We start from the raw sequence: 13,124 nt of genomic DNA, 5'->3' as shown, positions 1-13,124 counted from the left end.
ACCGAGTCCAGATCCAAACCCTCACCCCGAGGAGGAGGAGACACTCTTAGTATTTTGATTTGAATGTGGTCTTGTTCTGGAACAAAGAATGAGCTTGATTCTAACGAGCCCAAGACCCCCTCCTCTCTCTTTCTAGAGGCTACTTTTCCAAATACCCACTCAACAGAGGTTTTGAGGACTTTGTAGTATGGGTTGGAGGGATCCAGTGGTGGTTATTTTTAGTTAAAAAAAAAAATGGAGTGAAAATGTATCAATATGTGTCCATAGCCTTCAGCTGTCAGCAACATATAGAGGCTCTTTCCAGGACTTTTGGGTCTGCACTTCCTCCTTTATTTACCAAACACATATAGTCTTACCATGTGTCTGGGCACCATTATATGCTCTGGAGTCGCAAAGCCTGAGTCTGAATCCTGGCTCTGTTGCTTATCTGCTGAATGATTTAGGGTAAACGACTTATTCTTGTTTATCATCCCTTTCTTTATTCCCCAAATAGGCAGAAGATAATACCCTACAGAACAGATGCACAGATGTACAGAACAGATAACGGGTGTTGAAGTGCCCAACACAGAGTAAACCCTCAAGCCACGTTAGCTGTCAGAATTTCTCATGTCACCTTGCACCAAGGGCCCCCTTTCCTTGGTCTTGAGAACAACCCACATCACCAGCGTGGAACCGTGCAGACATATAGACTAACGCTGGAACACAAAGCCCTAAGCAGTGACGGAGGCAGTGCCAAAATGGTAAGCAGAGATGCGAGCCATCGGGGGCACTTGGACCTGCTCGCAGAGAGGCCAGCTTTGCCGATTCTCTGCCCACACCACACACCAGCCCCCATTCACTCCGTGCGGCCAAGCCTGGGCCGGAATGAGGGAAGCCGGGAACATGGGCTGTGTTCTTTCCGTGAGGCAGAGGGCAGGGAGGGAAATGCGGGCCTGGAGTCACACTGGGGCCAGTCCCAGCTCCCCCATTTCCCTGCTGCGAGGCTCTGGACCAATCCTCAACCTCCCTGAGGCTCGGAGCTCCTTACCCACGTGTGGGGCTAGGAGTGGAGAGCCCACTGGGGTAGTGTGGGCATCTAACGGGGGAAAGTACCTGAGCCGTAACAGCTTCCTTTCCACTTCAGCCACCTGCCACCCCCCAAGAGAGAGAAACAACCTATCAGGAGCTGCGAGGAGCTGCCGTGGAGCACAGGTACCCCCGGCCCACCCCCACCCCACCTCTCATGCACGTGGATGTCCTGGGCATCTGCTCAGCATCTGAGTTTCCGGACCGATGCTCAGCTCATTCTGGGCCCGTGCTTCGCTGCGCTCCACTATTCATTCAAGGATAAAGCCTCGGGTTTCAAAACCAAAACTTAAGGTCAGACAGGTTGAACTTGGGGCCGGGGCAGGAGAAGGGGCAAGGGAAGTGGTTTCCAGGAGGGGTGTGTGGGGAACAGGAAGCCACAGCTCCTGTGAGCCGGCCTCTTAGTGGCCCATTAGCTGATTCGTGGGATCGTCCAGGCCTCTGTCCCTCGGCCTCTCAGGCTCAGCCCTGGCGGGATGGAAGGGAGAGAGCAGGGCCAGGGTCGCGCCCAGCCCCGCCTGGAGAGCTGCTCGGGCCCGGGCAGGCGTCCACTTACCCAGATGTGCGTCCCTGGCCTGGGTCATGAGCAGCAAAAGGGACCACAGGAGCATGGCCCTGGGCGTGACTGTTGGCCTGGGAGGTGACGGAAGCCGGGGCAGAGGGGAATGACTCTGACGGGGCCTCCCCCTTACAGCCAGCCCTGCCGGTGATGTCACAATGGGCTGTGGGTCTGAGAACGCAGACTGAGTCATGCAGGCTTCTCTTCTGGCCGTTCTGCTCCGAGATGGGCCTCATCCCTGACGCCTCCTTGGCTGAGCTTCCCTTCCTGACTTGGGCACGGCCTGCCCTTCACGAGTCCTCAGTGGGCAACTTGCTGTGGCCCCCTCACACCGCGTGTTTCTTAAGGCTCAGATGCCTCCTCTTCCACAGGGCCTGTTCTGTCAGGGGTCCCCTGTGAGTGTGCGTAGAAGGCCTGCGCGAGGGGCTGCCGGGTGCGATCCTTGGGAACAGGGAGGCGGTCCAGGAGGCCCGGAGTCCTGCGCAGCCTGAACGGCCGTCGGGCCAGGTGCCAGGTTCTCTGCTCAGGCCTCTGATCTGGGCCGCAGGCGCGGACCCGAAGGCTGGGTTCAGAGGCCCTGGCCTCCCCCCATACTCAGCCCAGCAGGCAACAATCCCTGCTCCCACCCTTTCTGGGTTTATGCCACGTGGCCCCCAAATCTCCAGATAGGCCCCTGTCCATTTCTAAAGATGGAAAGATCAGACTCAGAGATGGAAGTGCCCAGCCCAAGTCTTCCCCTTATGTCAGCGGCTTAGCCATGGGATCTGGACCTTACTATTTGGGGTTTTCTTTTTTGGACACTTTTAGTGCACAGACTTGGGTGGACTCTACCCAAGCATCCTTAGTAACGCCTCCCCGGCCACTGTCCAGGCCCAATGGTTAGAAGTGAATCATGTGCTAATTCAGCTCCCAAAGTGACCGCTGGTCATTTTCTAGACTTGCTTTGTCTACTCTGCCCAGCCTCACGTCCTCGGTTTTCTCCTCTGCAGAAAAGGAAAAATAATGCTCACGGTAAAGTTGCTGTGAAGCTCAAGACAAGATCATATGATTTGGGTGGTGGGCCCTCTTTACTAAACCAAGGCTGTGGCTCCAGCTACCTTCTGGGAGGAGAAATTCCAGGACGTGTGACTTACTCTTTCTCCAAGATCAGGAGAAAGCAGCATCCAGGTGTTCACCCTGAGTGGTGGGCCGAGGCCTGGTGTGCAGCTTTCCCCACCTGTTCTGAATAATACCTTGTGGGCCTTGGCCTTGATCCAGGGCTAAGCCTTTCTCTACTGGCATAGGGTAAATGTCCCCAAGCACACTGCATCACCTGGCCCCGGTCTTGCCCCGGGAAGCTCTGAGTTTTCCCTCTGCTCTTCCTTTGGACTCAGCGCTCTCCCTCCCTTGGACGTGTTACCCACATCCTGAATGCTGGCGGCTTTCTTTGCTCGGGTTCTGGGGGTGGGGTGTGGAGGGGAGGAGGAGCCTGGGCCCCATGTCTGATCGGGAGAACAGAGGATGACTGACGGGCACATCCACCCTAAACTGCTGCCCATTTTCTATGAAAGTATCTGGACAGAATCATCTCTGTCTCCTCTCTAGGAAGATGCATTCCTTCTGGGTCTGTGTCCTTCCTATTGACATGATGTGAGCCCTGTCTATTGCAAAGCACTCATTCGCTGCCCCACATTTTTTGGCCGAGCTTCTTCACAATAACAGTGGATCACACCATGTCTGAGCTGGTGGAGGGACTGACCAGCGGGGCCAGAGCCACCGTGCACAGCCCCAGAGGCCGCCATTCCTGTAGACTCCAATGGGAATGGCTCCCCCTGGAACTGGGCAAACATGGCCCGAGTATGGAGAGAAACTTTAGGAATGTAAGGAATCTATAGAAATCCAAAGAGGAAAGCAGGTACATGGTGACATAGGTTGCACAGGGACACTGCCTGCCTGACGCTCCAGAGTTCCCCAGGGTGGCTTTATCGAGGTGACTTTATTTTCCACAGTCCTGGCCGGCAGAGCTCTAACTTTGGTGTGCAGCCCGGGGAGCTTGTTTGGTACAGATTCGGGTTGCCAGATTTAGCAAATAAAAATACAGGTTGCCTGGGACCTCCCTGGTGGCGCAGTGGTTAAGACTCCGAGCTCCCAATGCCAGGAGCCCGGGTTTGATCCCTGGTCAGGGAACTCGATCCCACATGCATGCCGCAACTAAAGAGCTCGTGTGCCACAAATAAGGAGGCCGCCTGCTGCAATTAAGACCCAGCGCAACCAAATAAGTAATAAATATTTTTTAAAAAAGAGTTAAAAAAATACAGGTTGCCCAACTGATTTTGAATTTCAGATAAAGAACAAATATTTTTAGTACACATGTACCCCATGCAATGTTTGAGACATTCTTATACTACAGAAAAATTCATTGTTTACCTGAAATTCAAGTGTACCTGGCATCCTGTATTTTAGCTGGTGACCCCAGTGTTGATTTCCAGGCTTCACCCTTCAGACTCTGATCCAGTGGATTGGGGAGGGCAGGGAGCCAGGTCTCAGCACTTTAACAGCTGCTTCCAGATTATTCCAGGACAGATCCTTCTGGAGCACCTGGAGAAATGTCCGTTAGGCCAAAGGTAGAGGGCTTCCTGGGATCCCTGGGAAGCTGGGGACTGGAGTCTGACTCCAGTCAGACTGGAGTGGCCCATTAGCTGATTCGTGGGATCGTCCAGGCCTCTGTCCCTCGGCCCCTCAGGCTCAGCCCTGGCGGGATGGAAGGGAGAGAGCAGGGCCAGGGTCGCGCCCAGCCCCGCGGGCTTCTCATTGTGGTGGCTTCTCTTGTTGCGGAGCAGGGGCTCCAGGCGCGCAGGCTCAGTAGTTGTGGCGCACGGGCTTAGTTGCTCCGCGGCATGTGGGATCTTCCCGGACCAGGGCTCAAACCTGTGTCCCCTGCACTGGCAGGCGGATTCTTCTTTTTTTTCTTTTTTTAAACATGTTTATTGGAGTATAATTGCTTTACAATCGTGTGTTAGTTTCTGCTTTGTAACAAAGTGAATCAGCTATACATATACATATATCCCCATATCTCTTCCTTCTTGCGTCTCCTTCCCACCCTCCCTATCCCACCCCTCTAGGTGGTCACAAAGCACCGAGCTGATCTCCCTGTGCTATGCGGCTGCTTCCCACTAGCTATCTATTTTACATTTGGTAGTATATATAAGTCCATGCCACTCTCTCACTTCATCCCGGCTTACCCTTCCCCCTCCCCGCGTCCTCAAGTCCATTCTTTACGTCTGCATATTTATTCCTGCCCTGCCCCTAGGTTCTTCATAACCGTTTTTTTTTTTAAATTCCATATATATGTGTTAGTATACGGTATTTGTTTTTCTCTTTCTGACTTACTTCACTGTGTATGACAGACTCTAGGTCCATCCACCTCACTACAAATAACTCAATTTCATTTCTTTTTATGGCTGAGTAATATTCCATTGTATATATGTGCCACATCTTCTTTATCCATTCATCTGTCAATGGACACTTAGGTTGCTTCCATGTCCTGGCTATTGTAAATAGAGCTGCAATGAACATTGTGGTACATGACTCTTTTTGAATTATGGTTTTCTCAGGGTGTATGCCCAGTAGTGGGATTGCTGGGTCATATGGTAGTTCTATTTTTAGTTTTTTAAGGAACCTCCATACTGTTCTCCATAGTGGCTGTATCAGTTTACATTCCCACCAACAGTGCAAGAGGGTTCACTTTTCTCCACACCCTCTCCAGCATTTATTGTTTGTAGATTTTTTGATGATGGTCATTCTGACTGGTGTGAGGTGATACCTCATTGTAGTTTTGATTTGCATTTCTCTAATGATTAATGATGTTGAGCATTCTCTCATGTGTTTGTTGGCAATCTGTATGTCTTCTTTGGAGAAATGTCTATTTAGGTCTTCTGCCCATTTTTGGATTGGGTTGTTTGTTTTTTTGATATTGAGCTGCATGAGCTGCTTGTATATTTTGGAGATTAATCCTTTGTCTGTTGCTTCATTTGCAAATATTTTCTCCCATTCTGAGGGTTGTCTTTTCATCTTGTTTATGGTTTCCTTTGCTGGCAGGCGGATTCTTAACCACTGCGCCACCAGGGAAGCCTGGGGATGTGTTCATTTCTTCTTTCTTGCATCCATCCACAGGTGGACAGGGTCCAGGTGTTTCCCTGAACAAAGGCACTTTGGTTTAACGTTCAGGCGGAGGGGCAGGGTTCCCTGAGGTTGGCCATTATGTATAGACAGTATCCTTTTAGTGAACAAAAGCAGTGGAAAGCAAAGGTTAAAGGAAAAGAAACAGATCCAACATGTAGTCTGATTTGGCTCTTCCCTGTTACACACCTTCCCCCGACTTTGATCCCTGGCAGGAGCAAAAGAGCAGCTTGAGTAGGGGGAGGGTAAGCAGAGCCAGAGGTGAGAGGAGACCCAGGCCCTACCCCGACCCAGGCCCTACCCCGACCCAGGCCCGGAGGGGGTTTGATTTAGAGTCAGGCTCAGCGCCCCCCGGAGCGTGATGAGGGCTTGGATGCTCTAATTCCTAAATTGAAACCTGGTTTGGGACTCAAGTGACTGTAGGTCTACTATCTAAGGATAATCCGAGGGTGTCCCTGGGGCTTTTCCTTCTGGGCAGGACAAATCATCACCACTCAGTGGAGTTGCAAAGCCAAAGGGAGGCAAGACGCACTTGCATTTCCATCACGTTCCTCGGTGCCTTCACGGCCCACCCGGAACTTCATCGTTTCTCCATTTACAGCCGTTTGCGGAACAGCGACCGTGGAAATCTGACTCTCTTACAAACCAGGGCAAGTCACTCAGGGAGGCAGACGCCTGGTACAACAGCGTGCCCACGCATCCCCACCGCCCGGCGCTCACCACGGAAGTGATGAAGGTGAAAGGAGTGTCTTTTGTTGTTCATAACAAGCCCCTTTTGACCCCACCTGAGTTTGTGTTAACGAGGTGACTTTTGAAAAGCCCCAAGGATGGGGGCTGGTTGCCAGGGCGACCAACCCCCTGATGAGAGGGTTGGAACTTTCAGCCCCACCCCCTGAGCTCTGGGGGAGGCGAGAGGGGCTGGAGGTTGAGTTAATCACCAATGACAAGTGATTTAACCGATTATGCCTGTGTAATGAAGCCGCCATAAAAACTCCAACTGAAAGGGTTCTGAGCGCTTCCGGGTTGGTGTGCACGCGGAAGGGGGGATGGCACGCCTGGAGGGGGCACGGCAGCCCTCCACCCCTTCCCCACACCCTGCTCTGTACATCTCTTCCGTCTGGCTGTGCCTGAGTTGGCTCTTTTTAACAAACTGGTAGTAGTAAATAAAGCACTTTCCTGAATTCTGTGAGCCATTCTAGCAAATTAGCAAACCTGAAGAGGGGGTCGTGGGAACCCCTGATCTATAGCCAGTTGGTTAGAAGTCTAGGTGACAACCTAGGCTTCCAGTCGGCATCTGAAGTGAGGGTGGTCTTGTGGGGCTGAGCCGGTGACCCGTGGGGTCTGCACGGACCTCAGGCGGGCAGGGTCAGAATTGAGTTAAACTGTAGGGCACCCCGTCAGTGTCCACCTGAAATGGAGAAGAGCTCGGCGTGGAAAAACCCACACATCTGGTGTCAGGAGCTTCCCAACTCCTTCCCCCGCCCATCGGTGCACGGCTTGCACTTAGTTCCCTGAACAGGGATCGAACCCGTGCCGCCTGCAGTGGAAGCGTGGAGTCTTAACCACTGGACCCCCAGGGAAGTGCCTGGTGTCAGAAGTTTTGTGGGAGTAGAGGAAAGCAGGAGTGTTCCCTTCGCATGTAGATAACAGCTGTTTCAGGCAGTGTGTACATCCTTCACTCAATCCTCCAAACAGTCATTCTTTGGACAACAGGGGATGTTGTGAATGAGAAGAGATGGGGTATGGGTGGAGAGGAAGGGGGTCAGAGCAGAGGGAGGGCATTTTGGGGGGCTCTCGTTTATTTAGAAGGTTTTAAGATGGGGATGACTAAAACAGAGAGGTGAGGAAGATGTGGAAGAGGGTGAAGAGGGGCGGGGGAGAGTATGTAATTGATAGCATCAGATTCCCGTGCCTGTGGGAGTGATAGGGACAGAGTAAAGGGACAAATTAGGCAATTAAATAGTTAATCCCACTAGGGGATTGTAAGTAAAGAAAAAAGTATGGGAGACTCCTGTAAGTTAATGATCACTCAAGAAAGCAGGTTTGCTTAACTGCAAAACCAAGCAGGCCTGCCTAGCAGCAAAACCATGTGACAGAAGCATGAGACAAGCCCCAAAACAATAAAACAATGGTGGCATGGGACCCACATCCTGCCCAGTGAGCTCAGTAAGTCAATGATCCCTAGGACATGCTCTCTGCACACATAAAAACCAATACTTTATGGAAAGGTGCTCATTGTACAGAGACCTGAAATAATTTTGACAGTCCTGGCTTGACCATGTAGGGACAAAAAAACTCCCCTGCCCAATCTGGAGGAGGAGCTGATGACGGAAGCGTGACGTCTACTCAAGAATGAGGAAGAAGGTGGTCTTTTCACCCTCCCCACTTTTCCTTTGATTACAAAACTGTAGCCCACTAAGTTCTCAGGGCGTGGCACCTTCTTGCCCACCTGCTTGTAAGCCTCACGAGCGTCCTATTCTAATAAATCACTTCTTATCTATCACTTTGCCTCTCGCTGAATTCTTTCTGCACTGAGACATAAAGGACCGGGCTCTTCAGAGAGCCCCGGAAACAACACCTATCAGTTTCAGCAGGATTGAGAGATTTAGAGGACACAGGGAGGGATTTCCCTTAATCAGGAGGCATTGCTCCTCTTTGGAACATTCTAGTACCATTTTCCACACCAACACCAGCTCCTGATTTTCCTCCAGCACTTCTGGCAATTTCCAGCCTCCTTTTCCAGCTCTGCTTCCTGGACATGGTCATAAATGTCGGCAGTTCTTCCAGGCTCAGCCCGAGGCCCTTTTTGCTGTTCTGTCCACACATTCTCTGTGGACAAGCTCATCCACTCCTGTGATCTCAACAGACTGATGGCTTTCCAGTGTCTACTTCTACCCCCAAACCTTCAGAACTGTATGTGTATCTGCCTACTCACCCTGTGTAGCTTAATAATCACAGTACTTCTATATTCAGCCTCCTCTGTCTCTCTCAATTACATCTGTTTCTTGGTAACTCCACTGTTTTGGACTGAATTGTGTCTCCCTTAAAATTCTCATGTTGAAGTCCCAATGCTCAGTACCTCAGAATGTAACCATATTTGGAAATAGGATCTTTAAAGAGTTGATTAAGTCAAAATGAGGTCCTCAGGGTGGGGCCCTAATCCAATATGATTGGCATCCTTATAAGAAGAGGAAGAGGGACTTCCCTGTAGGTCCAGTGGTAAAGACTTCGCCTTCCAATGCAGGGGGTGCGGACTTGATCCCTGGTCAGGAAACTGAGATCCCACATGCCTTGCAACCAAAAAAACCAAAACATAAAACAGAAGCAATATTGTAACAAATTCAATAAAAACTTTTAAAATGGTCCACATCAAAAAAACAAAACAAAAGAAAACTTAAAAAAAAGAGGAAGAGACACCAGGAGTGTACCCTGCACAGAGAGATGACCATGCGAAGAGGCAGCAAGAGGTGGCCGTCTGGAAGCCAAGGGGAAAGGCCTGGAACAGAGCCTTCCACTGTGGCCCTCAGGAGGAAACCAACACTGTTGGCACCTTGAGCTGGGACTTCTCATCCTCCAGAACTGGGAAATTTCTGTTAAGTTGCCTAGACTGTGGTACTTTGTTATGGCAGCCTTGGCAAACTACTTGTCCTCTTTCCTACTTTAGGCCATCACCATCTTTCATCTGTATTATTGGAGCCACTTCCTAAATGACAGTCTCTTTTCTAGTTTTATCCTCTCTAAAATAATCTCCCAGAGTAATCTTTTAATGCACATGTGTCTGTATGACCTGCTTTGATTCCACTGCTCTCCCCATTAACCTCATAATAAAGTCCAAGTCTCCTAACAAGTCATAGCAGGCTTTGAGATCTGGTTCCAGAGAATACGACAACTCACCCAAAGACCCAAAGCTCTTTAATGCCCAAGCAGACACTAGAACACATGGCTCTTCAAGAGGCTCAGAGTTATGCTGGGAGGGGTGGGTACAGACAAGAGTGCCTGATACGGTGCCCCTTTAGTCCCCGCTGCAGAGAGAATGCAGACAGGGGAGGATTGGGCTGTGCGGACGCCACTGAGCCAGGCTGCCCTGTGTCCCCTGCTTCCTCTCTAACCCTGGGCTTACTGTGATGTCACCCAGGACCAGCTCTGCCGTGCATTTGTGATGGCCCCCACTGAAGCAGCTGCAGCTGGCATTTTGTCAGCTTTGGCTGGAAGCCCAGGTTGGGAAATTCTGGACTGGAATGAAAAGAAAATGCTGCAGCTTCTAATTCCACTGCTCATGGCGCTCAAGGGACGTGCCCAGGAAGCTCCAGGTCTGTGCCAGTCTAAGCCAGAGTGGAGGATGGGGAGAAGCCTGCAACCTCTTACCTGGCTCCTATAGAGTTGATTTAGAGGCCCAAGGGGGTGCTAAGTCAGAGCAAATGGCTCAGGAAATGAGGAGAGTACAGTTGATTAATCGAAGAAGATGTATTGGGCTCAGTGAACATGCCAGTTAAAATGACCCCCCAGTGTCTGGACCCAGAGTTCTGGAAGAACAGGGGACTTGGAGCAACAATTAGCAAATGCTTTTGCTTCTCCAGTCTCCACTGCCCTCCTTGTAAACACATTAAGGATCTTTCTGGGCTCAGTACTCTGGGAGAGCAGCAGAGTTTCGGTAGAATAAGGGCCTCATGACTTTAGAGCACCTTATTAGATTATGTAATCTCATAAAGTGGGAAAAGTTTAAAGGGCTATTGTGGGGAGCAAACGAGTTAACACAGCAGTTTCCAAAGCGCGTTCTGTTAGAAACTGCACAGCAAAAAAGCTCTACGATTAGACAAAATTTGCAAATGCTCCTTTCAGTACTTTTCCTTGGAGTCACGGTGGATATCCACATGTTAAAGGTTCCGAGAAATCTCACAGTGACAAAGTGGTTTAATTTTATTTAATCCGGCATTTCTGAAATGTATCTGCCCACAAGGCTACCCTTTACCCTAACTCCCAGCCTTATAAATAAGTAACATTTTCTATTTATCCTTTTGAGACTGACCTGTTCGTATACTTTTCCCATCATTTCTATTTGAGTGGGTATCGTAAGTCGATTGGCAGAACCTTTTTGATTTTAATGATATTAGCCCTTTCTCTCTTATGTGTGCCACAAAATCTTTTCTCCTAATTCTTTAATACTCTTCCAATTCTATTTTGGACTAAACAAATCTTAAATTTATGTTAGAAGTTCAGCAATATTTTTACTTATGGTTCTTGGCTTTTATTTGATGTCTTAGAAGGACCTCTTCATTCCAAAATTATAAACACAATCAGACCTGTAGCAGAGTGTAAGCTCTGAAATTAGACTGTCTGCTTTCTAATTACTTTTCCTCCAAGTACTTGCTATGGGACCTTAGAAGGAGTTTCTAAATATCTCTGCATTTCAGTTTCCCCATCTGTAAAATGGCCATATTAGGGTTATTGTGAGGGTTAAATATGAACAAAGCTCAGAGAACAGTGCCAGACACTGTAAATACCAAAAATTTGTTAGCTGTTATTATTCCTAAATGTTTATGATTTTACTTCTTAAATTTACATTTCCCCATCCCAAGATGATATTATCGTATGTTATTTCCAAAAAGTTTTATTTTCATCTTTTACATTTAGATTTACAATTCGTTTGGTTTCAAATTTTGTATACAATATAAGGTAGAGTTCAAGATTAACTTTTTTTCTTTTTTTTAAAGAAAGTAACTGTAAAGAACCCCCATTAGGTTATCAGTGGATTTCTCAGAAGAAACTACAGGCCTGGAGAGAGTGAAGTGACATAGTCAAAGTGTCGTAAGATAAAATATGCCAGCAAAGAATACTTTATCTGCCAAAGTTATCCTTTAGATATGAAGGTGAAATAAAGGTTTTCCCAGAAAAACAAAAGCTAAGGGAGTTCACCACCATTAGACTCGCCTTGCAAGAAATGCTAAAGGTTCTTTGTGCTGACATAAAGAGATGCTACTGAGTGACATAAAAGTAAACGAAAGTACACAATACTCTAGCAAAGGTGAAAAATAGTCTGAATTAGAAAACTCTAACTCTATATTAGAATGGTTGTTAACCACTTATAGTATAAAGGCTAAAGGAAAAGAGCATTAAACATAACTATAGGTACTAACATTTCTCAACGAATTCACAGGACAAAAAAAGGTAAATTGTGACATCAAAAATATAAAAGTCAAGGAGTAAAAGAGTGGAAACTTTATAGGCAAATGAAGATTAGGAGCTATCAGCATAAAAAGGACTGTTTTATCTAAGAGATGTTTTATGTAAGCCACATGGTAATCACAAAGCAAAAGTCCCAAAAGTAGAATCCCAAAGCATAAAAAAAGGGGAGACTGAGCAAATCACCATGGAAAGCTACCACTTTACAAAGGTAGATAGAAACGAGGGAAAAAGAATGAAGATACAAAATAACCAGAAGGCAAACAATAAGATGACAGTAGTCAGTCCTTACATATCAATAAACACTCCAAATATAAATGGATTGAATTCACCAATCAAAAATCACAGAGTAGTGGGATGAATGAAAAAAAAACCAAGATCCAACTATGTGCCGCCTATAGGAGACTCATTTCAGCTCAAAGGCTGAAAGTGAGGAGACAGAAAAGGATATTTCATGCAAGTGGTAACAAAAGGAAAGTGAGGGTACTCATATCAGAAAAAATAGATTTCAAGCCAAAAACAATAACAAAAGGCAAAGAATATAGTTTTGTTTTTTAAACACGTTTAATTTAATTCGATTCAATTTAATTTATTACTGATACATTGAAGTTTGAATCCAGCATCACACTATTTGTGGCATCTCCTCCACATTTCTTTTCCATTTCTCTCTCTGGTTTTGTGTGCATGTGTGTGTGTGTGTGTGTGTGTGTGTGTGTGTGTGTTTTGGGGAAGTTGATAAAGATTACCTCTGTTACTTATTATCTATGTAATTATGTTAACAGTTAAAAATACACTCCAAAAACGTTTTCTTCTTCACCTCTGTCCCTCACATCCATGATCAAATTGTCATGTGCCATGTATGTGAAGCTTCTGCACTGTATGTTACTGCCTAGTATGTTATAGCAGCTCTTGAGGGATGAAATTTGTGGTTATTATTCCACAGGTACACTTACTTGCAGCCTGGTTTACTTCTGATGCACCCTTATTTCTAGGGTGCAGACCATTAAACTCCTAACTAAAGCCACGGAATTCATGAGGTCCCTCGCCATTGATGGGTCCTGGGGTCCCCCTCCTCACTCTGCAAGGCTGTCAGAAGTACCGCCCAGCCTGTCAGATGACTCTCCACAAATTGTGCCCACAAATTTGTTTCTCTTCCTAAATA

At 47.7% G+C, this 13,124-nt stretch overlaps 1 protein-coding gene across 1 annotated transcript in view; it reads right to left on the bottom strand.

Moving 5' to 3' along the window:
* The window catches only part of PRSS55 (serine protease 55), a 61,476-nt gene that overhangs the window by 18,512 nt on the left and 29,840 nt on the right, over positions 1–13,124 (bottom strand).

Source organism: Eubalaena glacialis, chromosome 9, assembly GCF_028564815.1.
Source record: "Eubalaena glacialis isolate mEubGla1 chromosome 9, mEubGla1.1.hap2.+ XY, whole genome shotgun sequence".
Lineage (NCBI taxonomy): Eukaryota > Metazoa > Chordata > Mammalia > Artiodactyla > Balaenidae > Eubalaena > Eubalaena glacialis.
This window is presented reverse-complemented; position numbering and strand designations above follow the sequence as displayed.